General features: G+C 41.4%; 1 pseudogene; it reads right to left on the bottom strand.

Annotated features, from left to right (window-relative positions):
* Window positions 1–18,012: 18,012 nt before the first annotated feature.
* Window positions 18,013–20,020, bottom strand: LOC108593918 (melanoma inhibitory activity protein 2 pseudogene; annotated as a pseudogene).
* Between the last annotated feature and the right edge of the window lie 1,183 nt (window positions 20,021–21,203).

Here is a 21,203-nt window from a genome sequence, read left to right as displayed (position 1 = left end):
CAGGCCACATTAGCTTTCACTTGGACTGTGGCAATACCCTCTTAACAGCCTCCCCTCTTTCCATCTAAGCCCCACACAGATGACCAGAATGATTTTTCAAAAATGAAAATCCGATCATGTCTTTCTTCTGCTGACAACCTGTCACGCGTTACCCATTGCCACAAGGAAAAGCCTCAGCTGCCTCCCTCTACACCCTGATCTTTTGCTTCCCTCTTCACCATCTCCCCTGAGACAGCTCCTTGGATTCCTCCTGAGCTACCTATAATGCCACAGTAGCCCTACAGTGTTTCAGACTCCTGGTATAGGAGGCAAAATGCCATCTTTGGAGGGTTCTCATAATTAGTATGACCTTGGACTAATCACTTTACCCTCCAGAGACTGTAGCTTTAAGATTAAATGAGATAATGCATGCCAAGCTGCTGTCTAGGAACCTCTCTGTCCTAGACCTCTCTGTCTAGGAACCTACTGCCCCCTCTTCTTCAAATGACACCCCCACTTCCACTCCCTGTCCACATCATCTGACAAACAGCTGTCCATGCCTCCCAACCTGGTTCTGATGAAAACTTGCTTTGTGAAGGAGATGGCTGACTGCAGGAAGTGCAACCCGTGGTAACCATACCTTCACCCGACAAAGGTTATTGGGCATTCTCTATGTTCCAGACACTCCCTCTAGGCAGTGCTTGAATGGTCAGGTTGCTATGATTGCAGCCATCACCCCATATGGACACGAACAGGTTCAAACCTACCTCATTTCCTAGCCTGGGAGCCCTGAGGTCAGGGGCTACCCTGACTGTCATCACTGAGTCCTCACACAGAGAACCATAAATGAACCACATTGTATGCAGGGGAGAGGGAGGGAAGAGATCAAGTGGGAACCAGAGCAGGACAGCTGCCAAGGTCCCACCCCAGGCTGACAGGGTGTCTCACGTCTTATTTTAGAGCCCAGGATCCTACTGATCAATAGCAAAAAGATACTTCAGCTTCTGCTGTTCTGAGGCTCCAGTGCCCTGGCTTCCATTGAGTGGTTCTCAGTGGCAAAGTCCTCGGGAAAATCTGTACAACCCCCAAATTGTTAGATCAATGAACAGGTTACACAGGCTGCTGGCAGCCCAGCACAGGGCAAAATGCATCTTTGTTATCATCCGGGTAGGAAGATGTAAGTTCTGGCCTTGGCTTCAAATGTGCAAATTCAATATGTCTGTTCTTCCCTTTAAAAAAGCTTTGCCGATGGCTCCTTTGTGCTTGGCACTGGGGACAAAGGGATAAACTAGACCAGATTCCTGCCCTGGAGAAGCGCCCTGTCTGGGGAAGCAGGCCAGTGTGTTCAAAGACACTGCCCTGAATGAGTAAGTCACGGCATGGCTAAGTCCCAAAGAGCGAGTCTCCAAGTTTACTTTTGTTTTTAAAGCTATTTAAAAGACGTAAATGGAGATTTTCATCAGATGGGATGGCTTTAACAGCTTTAACAGCTTTTTAAGATTTCTAGCTGCCTTTAGTTGACTGGCCTTTACCTTATCTCCAGAATAGTATTTTGAGGAACGCTCACTGGGCTCAGACCGTGCTTGGTTCCAAGCTGCTGCAACTGGAGAGATCTGGAGTAGACCGAAGGGACCCCCTGCGAGGAGCAGGGAGTCAGTACCAGCAGACACTGGCCCCATCCAGGGAGAGAGGGAGGCTGGAGGCCCAAGAGGACACATAGTCGTCAAAAGGGAGAAGACCGAGGGACAGAGACAGAGGAGAATTTGCTGGGGAGGGGCAGAGAACAGGAAAGCCTTAGGGACAGAAGGGGAAATGCAGGGGCCAGAAAAGAATATATCCAGAAGAATTCTTTATATTCCAGAATGTATTTTTCTAATGTAAATATATTCTTGAAGAATATATTGTTATTCCTGAACAAGAATTTATCAGTGATGTTTCCTTTTCCTAAATATATTCATGAAAAACGTGTTCATAAATATATTCTGGAATGCTCATATTTTACTAACTTCATTCTTCTCATGTCTCTTGGTCTTGTCTTCTTTTGCCCCTCTCTCTTTCCTCCCTGCTGCTCACTCTCCCCTCTCCCACTCTCAGCCTCTGCTTCTCTTTGACCCTCAGTCTCCTACTCGTTTTGCAGTCAGGCAGTGGCTGGGAATGGAGCGTCCTAAAGACTTCCTCATTTGCATTTCTCCTGCCTGCACTAAGACTCTAGTAGCCAGGGTTTCTCAAGCTTCTTCCTCTAGTTCTGTGTTCCTTCCTTCCCCTTGGTGTCTCCAGCATGCCGGCCCCGGGCTCTAAAGGTGTGTATTCTAAGAACATATTGCCTTTGTTGACTTAGCCTTATAGAGTGTCATTCCACAGGCCCTCCCAGATCAAAAGGCAGTGAAGATAGACTCTACTGCTCAAAGGAGGAGGATGAGTGTCACCCTGGGACTGGCATAGGCTGGTGCAGCCATCTTTGGAAAATGCCATCTTCCTCAAGTGAGTCTTTAAAACCAGCTACCTGTTGTTTGCTGAATATAAATCTAAGATAAAATAATACAAAAAAGGTGAAAGTAAGAGTAAAGAGAGAGTTATACCTGGCAAATATCAAACAAAAGAATGCTGGTGTAATAATTATTTTAGTGTTACACAAAAGAGGTTTTAAGGGTAGAGCATTACCAGAATTAAAGAGGGTCCCTAGGTATGATTATATGTTCAAATCGACAGAAGGATAAAACACTTCTGAATCAATACACATCCAATAGCATGAGTATATACTCACATATATACATATATATGACAGAATGCACACAGTTACAGACCTGATTGGTGCTTGCTTACCCATTCTTCATTCTTTCCTTTCTTTGTGTGTTTGTCCAGTTCTTCATTCAAAACACCAAGAACCTGGACATGCTACACCGGCAACACATACACACATACTAAGGTCAATAGCTACAATTTCTGTCTCCGAGTATGCAAGCATTACTTTGAACTTCATACACTTGGTTTTTGGGTCATTACTTGCAAATCAACGGGTTCTGTTTTAGCCACAAAATCGAGTTTCAGCAGGGCTATGCTCTGGAGAGGAAAATGTGGGTCTGTGTTATTGTAGATACACCTATTAACTAGCCATGGGTTATTTGAAAATTCTTGGCCACGTTTGGCCCAAACTTTGCTGCCTGTTTTGCAATGTCTAGTTTGGCCTGGTTCTGCCATTCACTTCAATTCATAAGCTTCATATAATAATATTCAGCACCCCCTTGGTTTCCAACACACTCAGGTTACTCATAATGGTCCCAACCTGTGTTTTGTGTCACCTGTTAGTGTGCATACCCAAAACATCGAAGTCCATTGGAACAAACTGTAAAGCAAAGTGCAAGATCATGAGAGGAGTGCGTCTTTATATGATGGATTCATGCATAGCCAAATTTATGAGGCAGAATCAACTCATAAATAATGCCTTCAATTCCCTTTTGCTGTATGTATCAGAACTATTTCCTTTTAACTAGTATCATGTTTTGATACTAGTTAAAAGGAAACTAGTTAAAACATAGTTTTGATACTATGTTTTATTACAAATATCCAGAGACAAGTTTTTCAGTTGAGTGCATTGGAAGGACAAATTGTTCAATTGGTCCAATTTTCTTATCTATAAAATGAGGATAGTGATATTTATCTTGCTAAGAGACTGGGAAAATTAAATAAAATAATGCATATAAAATGCTTACTTATCAGGTGTGGTAGCTCACACCTGTAATCCCAGCACTTGGGGAGGCCTGGGAAGGCAGATTGCGTGAGCCTATGAGTTTGAGACCAGTCTGGGCAACATAGCAAAACTCCCTCTCTACAAACAATACAAAAATTAGCCAGGTGTGGTGGTGTGTGCCTGTAGTCCCTACTTGAGAGGCTAGGAGCCTAGGAAAGGGAGGTTGCAGTGAGCAAACGTCGTGCCATTGCACTGCAGCCTGAGCAACAAGAGTGAAACTCCATCTCAATATATATATGCTTACTCAAATGCCTGGCTAGCAGGTGCAGTGGTACACACCTGTACCCCAAGTCAACTTAGGGCTGAGGAGAGAGGATTGCTTGAGCCCAGGAGTTCAGGTTTTGTCCTGGCAATGTAGAGAGAATCTGTCTCTAAAAAAAAGAAAAATAAAAATTTTAAATGCCTGGCTGGAATTAAACAGGCACTTCATAAATAACAGTAGCATTAGTGGTGGTGGTGGTAGTAGCAGTAGTAAATGGTCAATTTGCATTGAATTTTTGCTGTGTTCCAAGACATTGCCCTAAGTGCTTTAAACTCATTGTCTCATTTACTTCTAATAGCACCATTATGAGATTGAGGTAAGTATTAGCTTAGTTTTCAGGTGAGGAAGCCAAGGCATATACAGTGTAAGAAAATAATTCAAAGTCACAGAAATAATAAGAGGCATGTCTGGCTTCAGATCTGAGATCTGTCAGGTGTTCGAATTTGATCCCATGGGCAATGGAGAATCACCAAATATTGATTGATTGATTGCTTTACCTGTCTGACATCAAAGTCTGTCTACCCTATCACTAGTAATTGTTCTTTTAAGTGAATGATGCCACTCTACCTCATTCACATATGCAGCAACAAGGCCTGAGAGGTGGGCAGGAACTGGGTCACAAAGAGCCTTACCTGTCATGTAAGGGAGTTTGGACTTTATCCTACTCTTTTTTGTATTTTTTGTAGAGAGGTAGTGGAAGGAGAATGGATTTTGAATTACATAGATGGCTCACTGTGTTAGGCATTAGGGACACACTGAGAGCCCAGACACTCTCCTTGCCCTGAGGCTGCCTGGAGTCTGCCTCAGTTTCTTAAGATGTGAGTTCTGTCTCACAATGACCCAAGCTTGCAAATCCAGGCCCCCAGAGATTCTGATTTGTTTGTTTGTTTGTTTGTTTTTTTGAGAAAGAGTTTTCATTTTTGTTGACCAGGCTGGAGTACAATGGTGCAATCTTGGCTCACTGCAACCTTCAATTCCTGGGTTCAAGCAATTCTCCTGCCTCAGCCTCCCAGGTAGCTGGGATTACAGGCATGCACCACCATACCCAGCTAATTTTTTGTTTTTAATTGAGACAGGTTTTCACCATGTTGGTCAGGCTGGTCTTGAACTCCTGACCTCAAGTGATCCACCTGCCTTGGCCTTCCGAAATGCTGGGATTATAGGCATAAGCCACCGTACTTGGCCAAGATTCTGATTCTTTAGGTCTCAGCTGGAACACAACAAGCAGCAATTGTGATACTCTCTTAAGTTTGAGAGCCGCAGATCTTGCTGGTGGGGAAGACAAGCAGACAGATGATTACAATGCAGAGTGATGTGACAATCAGGAGGAGTCTGGAGAAAGTCTGGTTTGAGCTGGGACTTGAAAGGTTAAAAAACAGCCAAAGTGGCAGAAAGGGAAGAGGAGATTCAAGCTGAAGGGAAAATGTTCACAAAAGTCCAGGAGTGAGAGAAGGGGCTCTTTTAGGGAACAGAAAGTATTTTAGGAATGCAACAAGGCTTGAGAGGTGGGCAGGAACTAGGTCATGAAGAGCCTTGCTGGTCATATCAGGGAGTCTGGACTTTATCCCACAGGTTGTGGAAAATCACTGAAAGTTATTTTGTTGTTTGGAGGAGGACATTGATAGAGCCCTCTGGCAGCCACAGTGTGAAGAATAAATAGTTATGGGGTTGAAGGAGGGCAAGACTTTCTTCAGGGCTATCAGAGGCAATCACAACTTGGACAGAGACAATCGTAGTGGGGGAGAGAGGAAAATGGACAGATAGCAGAATCCGCAGGGTCTGATCACTGGATAAGGCTGCATGGAGATAGAGACGTGTCGCTTCTTTCTTTTTCTTCTCTTTCTTCCTTTTTCTTTTCTTTTTTGTTTTTTGAGACAGGGTCTCGCTCTGTTGCCCACAGCTCACTGCAGCCTCAACCTCCTGGGCTCAAATGATTCTCCCACCTCAGCCTCCTGAGTAGCTGGGACTACAGGTGCACACCACCACACCTGGCTAATGTTTTTAATTTTTAGTAGAGATGGGAGGTTCACAATATTGCCCAGGCTGGCCTCGAATTCCTGGGCTAAGAGATCCACTCTCCTCAGACTACCAGAGTGCTGGGGTTACAGGAATGTGCAACTGCACCCAGCCAAGGCGCATTCTTTAACAACTGGGTCAATGGTTGTGAATTTCACTATTGTAAAACAAGCAAAACAAGCAAGCAAACAAAAAACAGTGGAAGAGAAGCCAGTGTGGAGGAAAAATGGGATAACTTTAGAACATAGCAAATCTGAAATCCTTATGAAATATCTGACAGGGCACGGTGGCTCACACCTGAATCCTAGCACTTGGGGAGGCCGAGGTGGGTGGATCACCTGAGGTCAGGAATTCAAGACCAGCCTGGCCAACATGATGAAACCCCATCTCTTGTCCAGGCCTGGTGGCTCACACCTGTAATTCCAGCATTTGAGAAGGCTGAGGCGGGTGGGTCACCTGAGGTCAGGAGTTCGTGACCAGTCTGGCCAACATGGTGAAACCCCATGTCTACTAAAAATACAAAAAATTAGCTGGGCGTGGTGACAGGCACCTGTAATCCCAGCTAATTGGGAGTCTGAGGTAGGAGAATTGCTTGAACCTGGGAGGTGGTGGTTGCAGTGAGCCGAGATTGCACCATTGCACTCCAGCCTGGGTGACAGAGCAAGACTGTCAATAAAGGAAAGGGAAAGAAAGAAAGAAAGAGAGAGAGAGAGAGAGAGAGAGAGAGAGAGAGAGAGAGAGAGAGAGAGAGAGAGAGAGAAAGGAGGGAGGGAAGGAAGGAAGGAAGGAAGGAAGGAAGGAAGGAAGGAAGGAAGGAAGGAAGGAAGGAAGGAAGAAAACCCCATCTCTAGAAAAATTAGCAGGGCATGATGGCAGATACTACTTGTAATCCCAGCTACTCAGGAGGCTGAGGCAGGAGAATTGTTTGAACTCGGAGGTAGAGGTTGCAGTGAAATGAGCTCGCACCATTGCACGCCAGCCTGGGCAACGGAGTGAAACTCCATCTCAAAAAAAAAAAGAAAAAGAAAAAGAAGTGTCCAAGGAGAGCTGTCCAGTAGATAGTTGGAAATGCTGGTCTATGGGAGATCCTGTCAGTTGCTTGCTGAATATACTGTCCCCCTACATTTTTCCTAACAGAAGCCAATTTTGTTAGACAGTGTTGTGCCCAGCTGAAACATCCACTCGCCTAGACTCTCTTGCCAGTCTTCCCAGACTATCTATGGTTGGTCATGAGACCCCTGTTCTGACCAAAGAGCTGTAAGTGAATAGTAATAGGTGTAGGTTCTGAAGAGGCTGCTTCCTTCCTTCCTTCCTTCCTTCCTTCCTTCCTTCCTTCCTTCCTTCCTTCCTTCCTTCCTTCCTTCCTTTTTCTTCTCTCTCTCTCTTTCTTCCTTCAGAGATGAGACAGGGTCTCACTGTGTTACCCAGGCTGGTCTTGAACTCCTGGGCTCGAGTGATCCTCCCACTTCAGTGTCCCAAAGTACTGGGATTACAAGTGTGAGCCACTGTGCCTGGCCTGGCTATTGTTTTCTTGATCCTGGCTGGCATTTGCTTTTTACCCTTGCCCTTCTTCCTTTGTCCTGCCTAAACAGAGTTGAGTTTCTCAGACAAGAAGCAGCCATCTTGTGACCAAGAGGATGAAGACCATGCCCTAAGTGGAGCAGAGCAGAGAGGAGGACTCTGGCACTGTGGGGCTGTTGCAGGGCCCTGGGCTGTCTACTGCCTGAGAAAAGTAAACCCTTCTTTGGTTAAGGCACAGGAACTGGTTTTCTGTCACCTGCAGCAAAACATGATTCTGATTGATTGAAGAGCCGAAGCTGTGGAGACTTATCTGGGTTAGAGATAGAGATCTGGGTCAGCCTCCAGATGGTAAGAGTGCTAGGGTAGATACAAGAAAGTCAGGCACCACGTATGTCAGATAGAAATTACGAGTTAAAGAAAAGAGAGGGCTTGGCTTACAGGCAATGTTGAAAGGAAGGAACTCCTGTTCACAAGGCCAGTGTCCTTAGGGTACTTTTTTCATTGTTGATGTTTCCATAACCTTACTCGAAACAAGATAATCAAATCAGAGCTATTCAGTTACTACTCCTCTTTGTGAAATTTATTTTGTAAAAACTTTCTAGGTGGAAAAAGGCTGTTGACTTTGCTGGTTTGTGTGGTGACTTACCTCCCAGGGTGTGGCTCGGGTATTTTGGGCTCAGGAGCTGACTTGGCAAACCTCAGCTCTTTTCCACCAAGCAAGGAGCCCTGAAGTTCTCTCTGGGAAAGCTAGTGCACGGACTGTCCAGGACCTATGTTGCAGTTAAATCTGACTGTTCTATCCTTTGCCAGGATTATTTGCCACAGCCTTCTAACTGATTCTCCTGATCTTGCCCTTCCTCTTTACCCTGCCCTACTATAAAAAAATCCCCAAATCCAAATTTACTTCCTCTAACACATGGATTTAAACATGTTATTCCCTTTCCTGAACACTAAGATAAACCCCAAATGTGTTATCACAGCACATTGAGCCCCAGCCTTTCCATCTTCAGTCACTGATATTTGTCCTCACTCCTCCCTCATCTCTGTGCACAACTCAGCCACTCTGAATGTCTCATTCTGCCTGTTTTTCTCTTGCCCTTTCAAGCCCTTGCAGTCTGTTTCTTGCCCAGAAATGCTTTCTCTACCTTCTGCTCTGACCAACCACCCGAACAACCTACCATAGCCAGATTAATTTTCTGGTTTGCCCAGCAGTTAGGAATGGCTGGAAACCTACTTCTTCCTTGTCCTTCAACCCTTGCACACAGCCTCTCTCCAAACCCTGTTGATTCTACCCTCTAAACATCTGTGAATTTGTCCTTTCCTCTCCATCATAATCGCTACTTGCCCTATCACTGCAATAGTCTGTTCTGCAGACCCCATGTCTTTAGTCTTTCCCAATTCAATCTATCCTCCCCTCGGCATATGTAATCCACGTCAAGCTCTTGCTTAAAACCCTGTAGGCCCTTGATAGCATTGTCCCTGCAGACCTCTTAAGCCTCATTGCCTACACTTTAGAAGCAAACTGAAACCAAACACAGTGCTGGCTTCTAAAGAGACTTCCAGTTTTCTCTGTCCAGCATAGCCCCTTCTTCCAAGTTTGCACAGCCAGCGTGGCACAGCAAATAAGAACATGGCCTTGACACCAGACTACCTGGGTTCCAGCCTAGGCTCAGCTGCTTATGATCTGGCTGCTGTTGGGTGAAATATCTAACCTTACTTTGTCAGTTTCATCTTCTGTAAATAACAGCTAAAACTAGTTCTTAATTCACAGGATTGCTAGAAAGACTTTAAAAGGTAATCCTAGGATGGGCATAGTGGCTCATGCCTGTAATCCTAGCACTTTGGCAGGCCAAGGTGGGTAGATCATCTGAAGTCAGGAGTTCCAGACCAGCCTGGCCAACATGGTGAAACACTGTCTCTATTAAAAATACAAAAAATTAGCTGGGCATGGTGGCGCGTGCCTGTAATCCCAGCTACTCAGGAGGCTGAGGCAGGAGAATTGCCTGAACCCAGGAGGCGGAGGTTGCAGTGAGCCGAGATCGCACCATTGCACTCCAGTCTGGGTAACAAGAGCGAAACTCTGTCTCAAAAATACATAAAATAAAAACTTAGCTGAGCATGGTAATGCATGCCTATAATTCCAGTTACTTGGGAGGCTGAGGCAGAAGAATCACTTGAATCTGAGAGGCAGAGATTGCAGTGAACCAAGATTGCACCATTACACTCCAGCCTGGGCAACAGGGCAAGACTCTTTCTCAAAAACACCCCATTTTGACCTTTGAGATTTGTCTGTTTTTCTTCTTCTATTGCCTAGAAGAGTGCCTGACACACAGCTGGGGTTCCTTAAATATTTATTAGAAAGTGAATTTACTTAGTTGTTTTGTGTGTGTTTTGTCATATTTCATTTATTACCAGAACTGGGAGCTATGCTATTTTGCTCTGTATTCCCAACACTAAATCTTGCTTGATAGTAGATGTTCAATTCATTTTGCAGAATCCCATGGAAAGTTTTGAAAGATGTAATGTAACTAGAATACTCCAATCAGGAGTAAATGAAAGAGAACATGGGGCACTGGCAGGAGACATGGCAGCAGGTGGCCTGCGGCCAAGGTACAGAAGAGGGCTGCAAGGGGAAATCCTGGGAGATGAGGGGCCCAGGAAGTCTAGCTCTCTCAACGAGCTTGAAACTGACTTTTGTTCTCTACAATCCAAGTTTCTTCTGAGTTTAGAAAATAAGTCTTATGAGAGAATCAGGCCTTATGAAAAAATCAGGCTCTAGCACTAACACTGCCTGGAGAGTGTGGCTTGGGGTCCAGCTGGGGTCTAATGCCTTCCTGGGCCATCAGGATGGCATCAGAGTAGAGTCTCAACGTCTGGAATTGGGAGTGATGATTGGTCTAATAATGTTTCTAGAAGCATAAGCATCAGCAGTTTCATAAAACATGTATTTTTCAATGCTTATCACACATTTTAAGTAAAAACAGTAAGCTCCAAAATGATTTGTATTTTATAACTATTTTAATAAAACATGTATATGTATGAAAAATATCTGGCTAGTTATACATCAAAATATTATCAGTGTTTACTAAGTGATGAAATTCCAGGTGATTCTTGATTCCTTTTTCTTTCTCTCTTTCTTTTTTTTTTTTTTTTATAAGAGACAGAATCTTCACAGCAGATCTCTCAGCAGAAACCCTACAAGCCAGAAGAGAGTGGGGGCCAATATTCAACATCCTTAAAGAAAAGAACTTTCAACCCAGAATCTCATATCCAGCCAAACTGAGCTTCATAACTTAAGGAAAAATAAAATCATTTGCATACAAGCAAGTACTCAGAGATTTTGTCACCACTAGACCTGCTTTACAAGAGCTCCTGAAAGAGGCACTATACATAGAAAGGAACACCCAGTACCCGCCATTCTAAAAACATACCATATGCTAAAGAGCATCAACAAAAAGAAGAATCTGCATCAACTAACGGACAAAACAGCCAGCTAGCATCAAAACGGCAGTATCAAATTCACACATAACAATACTAACCCTAAATGTAAATGGGATAAATGCAACAATCAAAAGACACAGACTGGCAAATTGGATAAAAAGCCAAAACCCATTGGTGTGCTGTATCCAGGAAACCCATCTCACATGCAAGGATACGCAAAGGCTCAAAATAAAGGGATGGAGGAAGATTTACCAAGCAAATGGAGAGGAAAAAAAAAACAGGAGTTGCAATTCTTGTCTCTGATAAAATAGACTTTAATGCAACAAAGATCAAAAAAGACAAAGAAGGACATTACATAATGGCAAAAGGATTGATACAACAAGAAGAGCTAACGATCCTAAATATATATGGACCCAATACAGGAGCACCCAGATATATAAGGCAAGTTCTTAACGACTTACAAGGAGACTTAGACTCCCACACAATAATAGTGGGAGACTTTAACACTCCACTGTCAATATTAGACAGATCAACCAGACAGAAAATTAACAAGGATATCCAGCGCTTGAACTCAGACCTGGAACAAGCAAACCTGATAGACATTTACAGAACTCTCCACCCCAAAACCACAGAATATACATTCTTCTCAGTACCACATCACACCTACTCTAAAATTGACCACATAATTGGAAGTAAATCACTCCTCAGCAAATACAAAACAACTGAAATCATAACAAACAGTCTCTGAGACCATAGTGCAATCAAGTTAGAACTGAGAATTCAGAAACTAAACCAGAACTGCACAGCGTCATGGAAACTGAACAACTGACTCTTGAATGTTGACTGGATAAACAATGAAATGAAGGCAGAAATAAAGAAGTTTTTCGAAACCAAGGAGAATGAAGACACAACATGCTAGAATATCTGGGACACATTTAAAGCAGTCTTTAGAGGACAAATATATAGCAATAAGTGCCCATATGAGAAGAGTGGAGAGATCCAAAATTGACACCCTATCGTCAAAATTAAAAGAGCTAGAGGAGCAAGATAAAAAAAAAACTCAAAACCTAGCAGAAGACAAGAAATAATTAAGATCAGAGCAGAACTGAAGGAGATAGAGACACGAAAACCCCTTCAAAAAATCAATAAATCCAAGAGCTGGTTTTTTGAAAAGATCAACAAAATAGACAGACCACTAGCCAGACTGGTAAAAAGAAAAGAGAGAACAACCAAATAGATGCAATAAAAAACGATAAAGCGGAAATTACCACAGATTCCACAGAAATTCAAACCATCATCAGAGAATACTACAAACAACTCTATGCACATAAACTAGTAAACCTAGAAGAAATGGATAAATTCCTGGACACCTGTCTCCTCCCAAGTCTAAACCAGGAGAAAGCCGAAACTAAGAACAGACCAATAACAAGGTCTGAAGTCAAGGCAGCAATTAAGAGCATACCACACAAAAAAAGCTCAAGTCCAGATGGGTTCACAGCCGAATTCTACCAGACACACAAAGAGGAGCTGGTACCATTCCTTCTGAAACTATTCCAAATAATCCAAAAAGAGGGAATCCTTTCCAAATCATTTTATGAGACCAACATCATCCTGATACCAAAACCCGGCAGAGACTCAACAAGAAAAGAAAACTTCAGGCCAATATCCATGATGAACATAGATGCAAAAATCTTCAATAAAATACTGGCAAACCTACTGCAACAGCACATCAAAAAACTTATCCATCATGATCAAGTAGGATTCATCCTGGGGATTCAAGGCTGGTTCAACATATGCAAGTCTATAAACTTAATTCACCACATAAACGGAACCAAAAACAAAAACCACATGATTATCTCAATTGATGCAGAGAAGGCATTTGACAAAATTCAACAGCCTTTTATGCTAAAAACCCTCAATAAACTCGGTATCGATGGAACGTATCTCAAAGTAATAAAAGCTATTTATGACAAACCAACAGCCAATATCATACTGAATGAACAAAAACTGGAAGCATTCCCTTTGAAATCTGGCACTAGACAAGGATGCCCTCTCTCACCACTCCTATTCAATATAGTACTGGAAGTTCTAGCCAGAGCAATCAGGCAAGAAAAAGAAATAAAGGGTATTCAAATAGGAAAGGAGGAAGCCAAATTGTCTCTATTTGCAGATGACATGATAGTATATCTAGAAAACCCCATCGTCTCAGCCTAAAAACTCCTTAAACTGATAAGCAACTTCAGCAAAGTCTCGGGATATAAAATCAATGTGCAAAAATCACAAGCCTTCCTCTACACCAATAACAGACTTAAAGAGAGCCAAATCAAGAATGAACTGCCATTCACAATTGCTACAAAAAGAATAAAATACCTTGGAATACAACTTACAAAGAATGTAAGGGACCTCGTCAAGGAAAACTACAAACCACTGCTCAACAAAATAAGAGAGGACACAAACAGATAAAAAAACATTCCATGTTCATGGTTAAGAAGAACCCCTGTGTTTTCAATATCGTGAAAATGGCTATACTGCCCAAAGTAATTTACAGAATCAACGCTATCCCCATCAAGCTACCATTGACTTTCTTCACAGAACTGGAAAAATCCACCATGAACTTCATATGGAACCAAAAGAGAGCCCGTATAGCTAAGTCAATTCTAAGCAAAAAGAACACAGCAGGAGGCATCACACTACTGGACTTCAAACTATACTACAAGGCTACAGTAATCAAAACATCATGGTACTGGTACCAAAACAGAGATATAGACCAATGGAACAGAACAGAGGCATTGGAGGCAGCACAACATATCTACAACCATACAATCTTTGACAAACCTGACAAAAAGAAGCAATGGGGAAAGGATTCCCTGTTTAATAAATGGTGTTGAAAAAAACTTGCTAGCCATGTGCAGAAAGCAGAAAGTGGACCCCTTCCTGACACCTTACACTAAAATTAACTCCAGATGGATTAAAGACTTAAACATAAGACCTGGCACCATAAAAACCCTAGAAGAAAATCTAGGCAAAACCATTCAGGACATAGGAGTAGGCAAGGACTTCATGACCAAAACACCAAAAGCATTGGCAACAAAAGCCAAAATAGACAAATGGGACCTAATCAAACTCCACAGCTTCTGCACATCAAAAAAAACAGTCACTAGAGTGAATCGGCAGCCAACAGAATGGGAAAAAATGTTTGCAGTTTACCCATCTGACAAAGGGCTGATATCCAGAATGTACAAAGAACTCAAACAGATTTACAGGAAAAAAACAAACAAGCCCATGGGCAAAGGATATGAACAGACACTTTACAAAAGAAGACATACATGAGGCCAACAAACATATGAAAAAATGCTCATCATCACTGGTCATTAGAGAGATGCAAATCAAAACCACACTGAGATACCATTTCATGCCAGTTAGAATGGCGATCATTAAAAAATCTGGAGACAACAGATGCTGGAGAGGATGTGGAGAAATAGGAACACTTTTACACTGTTGGTGGGAGTGTAAATTAGTTCAACCATTGTGGAAGACAGTGTGGCGATTCCTCAAGGCCTTAGAAATAGAAATTCCATTTGACCCAGCAATCCCATTACTGAGTATATATCCAAAGGACTATAAATCGTTCTACTATAAGGACACATGCACACGAATGTTCATTGCAGCACTGTTTACAATAGCAAAGACCTGGAACCAACCCAAATGCCCATGGATGATAGACTGGACTGGGAAAATGTGGCACATATACACCATGGAATACTATGCAGTAATAAAAAATGGTGAGTTCGTGTCCTTGTAAGGACATGGATGAAACTGGAGAACATCATTCTCAGCAAACTGACACAAGAACAGAAAATGAAATACCACATATTCTCACTCATAGGCGGGTGAGGAAAAATGAGAACACATGGACACAGGGAAGGGAGTACTACACACTGGGTTCTTTTGGGGGGAATGGGGAGGAACAGCGTGGGGGGGAGCTGGGGAGGGATAGCATGGGGAGAAATGCCAAATGTGGGTGAGGGGCAGGAAGGCAGCAAAACACACTGCCATGTGTGTACCTATGCAACTATTTTGCACCTTTTGCACATATATCCCAAAACCTAAAATGCAATAAAAAAGAAAGAAAAAAAAAAAAGAGACAGAATCTTGCTCTTGCTCTGTTGCCCAGGCTTGAGTGCAGTGGTATGATCATGGCTCATTGCAGCCTTGAACTCCCAGTCTCCAGACGTCCTCCCACCTCAGTTTCTCAAGTAGCTAGAACTGTAGGCCTGTGCCACCACACCTGACTAGTTTTTAATTGTTTTGTAGAGGCAGGGTTTCACTGTGTTGCACAGGCTGATTCTGTACTCCTGTCCTCAAGCAATTGTCCCACCTTGGCTTCCCAAAGCACAGAGATTACAGGCATCAGCCACTGTGTCTCAGGTGATTCTTTATATATTTTTTTCATTGTGGATTAGATTTTTTTGTATAACTGTATTTTTTAGTGTGAAATATACTTTAATTGTGAAAATATAAATTGGTACAACCTTTGGCATTGTCTACTTTGAAAATTTGAAATGTGCAAACTTTCATTCATAGGTAATATGCTTGTACGTGTGTCAGAAGGTATGTAAAAATAAATGTCAGGATAGCAGTGGTTATAATAGCAAAAGTGAAAAACAGCTTCATATTCATCTTAGGAGAATTGATAAATACATTGTGGTATTGTCATACAAAAGAAGGCTATACAAGAGTAAAATTCGACCAGGCATGGTGGTTCACACCTGTAATCCCAACACTCTGAAGGGCAAGGTTTATTTGAGGCAAGATGTTTGAGATAACCCTGGGCAACATAGCCAGACCCTGTCTCTACAAAAAATAAAAATAAATAAATAAAAACTACAGAGGCATGTTGGTGCGCCTGTAATCCTAGCTACTCAGGAGACTGAGGCAAGAGAATCCCTTGAGCCCAGGAATTCAAGGTAACAGTGAGCTATGATGTGCCACTGCATTCTAGCCTGGAGACAGAGGGGGACCCCGTCTCTAAAAAGATAAAAACAAGAGTAAAAATAAATAAACAAAAACCTTATGCAACAACATAGATGAATCTGAAAAGTATAGTATTTTGATGAAAAAAAGAGCAAGTCTCCAAATAATACATTTTATGCAAGTCTACTTATATTAAGCTCAAAAACAGGCAAAACATATGTCCAGGGATGCATTCATAGGATCAATCTATACAGAAAAGTAAAGGAATGATAAAAACAAAATTCAGGAGGATGGTTGTTTATGGAGAGAGGAAAGTGATGAGACTGAAGAAGGATACACAGGGGTTCAAGGAACTGGCTAAGGTCCCATCTCTTAAACTGGGTGGTGGCTATGTCAACATTCATTTCATTATTTTTCCAAATACTTTACATAAGTTATATATATTATTTTAGTGTATTATATGTTTCATAATAAAATTATTTTTTCTCATCTGTATTTTTAAAATTTTCCATAAGGAACATGCATTACTAGTTATATTGAACAGAGAAAGTAAATAATAAATGTAATAACATTTTTAAAAATTGTATTCTCTTGTGCCTTTTCTCATCCTTGCCTTTCTATAGCACTCATTCACTGTGTATTTATTGATGATGTAATCTGTAGCAAGCTATGTGCTAGGCATACAGGGGTGACATATGATTTCTATCATAATGGTACTTATCCTCATGAGTGCTCTCTATATCCCTGTAAAATCCTCTGAGTAGGCTTCATGATCAATATTTCACAAATCCATTAGCAATTTTTCTTAAAGTAGCTATTAAGCACCTGTGCTCTAATGCCAGCCTGCTAGATTCAAATCCTTGCTGTGCTATGAACTAGTTATCTATATTCGGGCAAGTAACTTAACCTGTTCGTACTTTAATATCCCTAACTGTGAAACGAGAAAAGGAACAGTATCTACCTCATAGGATTGCTGTGAGATTTAGCTGAATATATATACATAAAACATGGTATAGCCCACGGTAGATGTTCAAAAAACATTAATGTTATATTGTCCTATAAATATCTCCTGAGTGCCAATCTTGTGTCAGGTCCAGATGAAAATACAGAGATAGAGTGGGAGAGGGTCTGGAAGACCAACTCCTAAACCAACTATTGCCAAAAGTGAAAGAGTTATGGCAGAGAGAAACCAAGGGTCTGCAGGAGAACAGAGGAGGCTCATCAACCCTGTCTGGGGTTCAGGGGAGCCTTCCCAGAAAAGCTAGGGTTCTGTCTCCAGGTTGAGGTCTGTTGTCTTTGGATGACTCTCCATGTCTCCCACAGAGAGGTGGCTAGGTAGTGTTGAGGGGCTGCCATGAATGCACGGAGCTGTAAGAGGGCCCAAGAGGTAATTTGTAGATCGTAAGATCATTTACTCTGTGGTGAGCCTACATATTGCAGTTGTGAAATGTTACAACATATCTCCTATGGAAAAATTAATTATAGCTTGGATTTCTTTTGTCATATTGAAAACTGGTAAAGAGAATTTTCAGTAAGAATCTGGTTGAAAGCTTTCAAACTTTGGGTTGTTAGTTGAAAATAAATATTGGCATTGGAAATAACCTAAATACTCAGTAGTAAGGGAATAGTAATATATCACAATTAAGTAAATTGTGGTTTATGTATAAAATTGGATATGATGTAACTTTTTTTTTTTTTTTTTTGAGAAACAAAGTCTCACTCTGTTCCCCATGCTGGAGTGCAGCGATACACAATAGCTGGCCGTAACTTCAAACTCCTGAGCTCAAGCACCCTCTCATCTCAGCCTTCTGAGTAGCTGGGACTACAGGCACACCAATGCACCCGGCTAATTTTTAAAATTTTGTGTAGAGACATATTCTGACTATGTTGCCCAGGCTGGTATTGAACTCCTGAGCTCAAGAGATCCTCCCAGTTTGGCCTCTCAAAGTGCTGGGATTAGAGGCATGATCCATTGCACCCTCCCTGATGTAACTATTAAAGTGATATTTATGAGTATTTTTTTTATATTTAAATCATCTTTATTTACAAAATAATATCCTGAGAACTGTAATTCCATTACGCTTCAATTTGAGCAAAAATATAATCGCTTAAGTAACAGCTGTTACTTAAACTGAAAATGAGATCAGTCAAAATTACTTTTGAAGAGAGCAGCAAAAATATTGTCAGGTTTCTTGCTGTGGTTCTGGATGTTCAGCAGCAGGCTTGTTTTAAGGCAGAATTAACCCTTCTACCTTCAGAATATGGGGGTCAGGAAAAAAATCCAGGTCTTGGGGGAAGGTAAGTAGGAAAAACCCCTCGGTGGATAGACATTTCTCATTGCAAATGGAGCATGTAGTGGATCAGGGAAATCCCTTGGTGGAAAGTAATCTCGAGAAGCTCCAAACATGGTTCCTGGAGGAGGTGGGGGGAAAAGGAGGTCCTCTTCTCATGAATGGGCCCCTTGTATCCACTGGAAACAATGGACCTCTGATTGGAGAGAGGTGGAGGAACAAAGCCAGGGCCAGTTGCTTCATTTTCAGCAGGGAAAAATGCATCAGGCACATTTAAATTACCAAGATCATCTTTGGTATCATTTCTACTGGATTCCACTTCTGAAGTCATTGATCTGCCCATTTTATCCAAAGAAGGCATATTAAAACTTTTGAGTTCTGCTGGTTCAGACAGTCTACAAGAATTAGAATAATGCCTTTGTGGAGGAAGAGTTGAATCAGGATATGAATGCCCTGGTGAAGAAAACATCATCCTATCATCCTGTTTCTATGGAGGTCACAGGAACACAGTGTCAGAAGGAGCCCTGTGAGGATCGGTTAACATAGCACAGCTTGATTCTCCTCTTTCATTGGTGATCTGATGGTCCAGAGGATTCCCTGGGCCTCTTGAGCCTTTTCCTCCTTCCCCAGGAAGCGAAGATGAGAGTCTGAGTGGACACTTGAACAAAGTTGGAGGAAAGAGAAAAGCCCTCATTTCAAATGAAGACCGACTCAATGGTGAGGGACCATGTGGGGAGTGCTCTCTGCCAAATGCAGTATTTGGAACATCAAGTGCATAAGGATCTTTTTCTAAAAGTTCAAATTTAAACTCTGTTTCAGTTAATTTTTGTCTGTTGTGAGCATTTTCTTTCCTTAAATCAATGAGGTTTCTTTCAGCAGTCCGAGCTGCCAACCAATTATGATGTGCTTTTTCTCATAGGAAATAATCTGCCCCGATAATAATAAATAGTTCTCTCCAATTCTTCTTTAAGATCTTTGGCTCACTTCCTATAAGTCTCCAGCTCTTCACTGGCATGGCTGATCTTTTCATCTACTTTAGAAAGTTTCTCTTCTTTCTCTAACCAGTACTTTTCCTCTACTATTAATTTCCTGTGGAGTTCCATTTCATTTTCTTGATATAATTCAGTTCATTACTTTAAGTTTCTGTTGAAGTTTCTGATTCTCATTTCAAAATGTGTGTTTTCTGACTGCAAAAATGCTTGTTCAGTCTGAAGATTTTTAATGTGCTCTGTAAGCTCTTCCTTTGTTTCATCAACTTCAGATAACTGAATATTAATTTGGTTTCTTTCCCCTTCTAAGGTTTTTAAAGAAGCATAATTTAACTCAACAGCATGAATGAGTTTCTTCAAAGCTCCTTTTGGAGTATTATCTAAGTAAGCACCATTTTCTGATTCACTGTCCACTTCTAATTCCAAGTTACCACCATCCATTACATCTTCTCCAAGCATAGCAGCCCAATCATTCAGAGTGTTGATGTGATTTCCATTATCATTTAGAACTTGTTCTGTATGTACTTTGGAGTCTTCAGATGCTATTTTCTGTTTATTGAGTTCACTCGTTCTTTCCATGCTTTAGCTTCTTGCAAAAGCTGTTTCTGGTTCTCCTGAAGTTGAGAATTTTCATTCAAAGCATCTTTTATTGCTTTCTTCAGTCATTCTTCATTCATTTGAAATATCTTGAAGACCATTTTGGCTTCAGTTACTTGTGATTTGAGGGATTTTGACTCATCTGCTAGAGACTGTATCCTTTTTGAAGGTTGTGGTGAGCCGAGATCACAGCACTGTACTCCAACCTGGACAAACAGAGTGAAACTCCATCTCAAAATAAAATAAAAAAGTTTTAAGATATAATTTACACACCATACATATTATCCATTTAAAGTATACACTTCAGTGGGTTATTTTTTTTGCATGTTCACAGAGTTGTGTAACTATCACCACAATCTAACTTTAGAACAATTTCATCATCCTCAGAAGTTACCCTATTCCCATTAACAGCCACCTCCCATTCCTGCTCCCTTTCTCAGACTTACTCAATCACTGATTTACTTTGTATCTTTTTAGATTTCCCTATTCTGGATGTTCCATATATTATAAATGGAATCACAGCATGAGGTCCTTGGTGTCTGGCTTCTTTGATATGGCATAAAATTTTCAAGGTTCATCCATGTTGTAGCAAGTACCAGTATTTCATTTCATTTCTTTTTATTGCAGAATAATATTTCATTGAATGGGTATATCACACATATCTATCCATGAGTTGATGGACATTTGATGTGTTTCCACTTTTTGGCTATTGTGAGTAATGCTGCTATGATTATTTTTGTACAAGTTTTTGGTGGACATATGTTTTTAATTCTCTTGGTATATACCTAGGGGTAAAACTGCTTAGGTCATATGATAACTGCATTTAACATTCTGAGGAACAGAAAACGTTCTCAAAGCTGCTGCACCATTTTACATACCAGCAAGTTTTGAGGGTTCCACCTTCTCCACATGCTTGGCAACATTTGTTGTTATTTACCTGCTTGATTGTGGGTAACCCCGCATATAGGCACTGAGGAAAGAGACCTAAGCAGAACCCTGGCACAGTTAGGGCTTGAAGAATATCTCAGTTTATAGTGTTACTACCCAACTATTTCCTTTTATATAATCCTTTATATAATCATATATTAGTTTATAGAATTAGGGCTTGAAGAATCCCTTTATATAATCATATAATGGTTCATATGATGAGTACCTAAAGAATATTTCCCTACACACATATAATTGTATCTTAGTTCATAATTGGAGAATGCCTAGAGTGGACACGATACAGAGCGTGAATTAAGGAATAAGCAGCTTATAATCGGAGGAATGCCTAGAGCAGACACAGTGCAGAGCATGATTCAAGGGAAAAACAGTTATGCCAGGACAAGAATCCATGGCCCAGGTGGCAGCGTTCAGTATCGTAAAGATATCCACTGTATGGC

The sequence above is a fragment of the Callithrix jacchus genome, chromosome 10, assembly GCF_049354715.1.
Source record: "Callithrix jacchus isolate 240 chromosome 10, calJac240_pri, whole genome shotgun sequence".
Classification (NCBI taxonomy): Eukaryota; Metazoa; Chordata; class Mammalia; order Primates; family Cebidae; genus Callithrix; species Callithrix jacchus.
Note: the sequence above shows the minus strand (reverse complement) of the source record. Positions and strands in the feature narration are given on the sequence as shown.